The sequence below is a fragment of the Orycteropus afer genome, unplaced genomic scaffold (genome assembly GCF_000298275.1).
Source record: "Orycteropus afer afer isolate SDZICR_OR568_19922 unplaced genomic scaffold, OryAfe1.0 scaffold00260, whole genome shotgun sequence".
Taxonomy (NCBI): domain Eukaryota; kingdom Metazoa; phylum Chordata; class Mammalia; order Tubulidentata; family Orycteropodidae; genus Orycteropus; species Orycteropus afer.
In genome coordinates this window covers 4,745,222-4,745,742 of record NW_006921847.1, presented here as the reverse complement: position 1 = coordinate 4,745,742, position 521 = coordinate 4,745,222, and positions in this window count along the sequence as shown.

Genomic DNA, 521 nt, shown 5'->3' with positions numbered 1-521 from the left:
TGCCACGTTCTTCTTCATATAGTCCAGCTTCTCACATTACTTGCTCAGCATATAGATTGAATGAGTATGATGGAAGGATACAATCCTGACACACTCCCTTCTTGATTTTAAACCATGTAGTTGTCCCTTTTTCTGTTTGAACAACAGCCTCCTGGTCTATGTACAGGTTCCTCATGAGTACAATTAAGTATTCTGGAATTCCCATTCTTCTCAAGGTTATCCACAATTTGTTATGATCCACACAATCAAATGCTTTTGCATAGTCAATAAAACACAAGACATTTTTCTGGTATTCTTTGCTTTGAACCAAGATCCATCTGACATCAGCAATGATATCCCTCATTCCACATCCTCTTTTGAAATCAGCTTGCATTTCTAGAAGTTCCCTGTCAATGTACTGCTATAACCATTTTTGAATTATCTTCGGTAAGATTTTACTTGCATGTGATATTAATGATATTGTTCAGTAATTTCCACATTCTGTGGGATCACCTTTCTTTGGAATGGGTACAAATATGGAT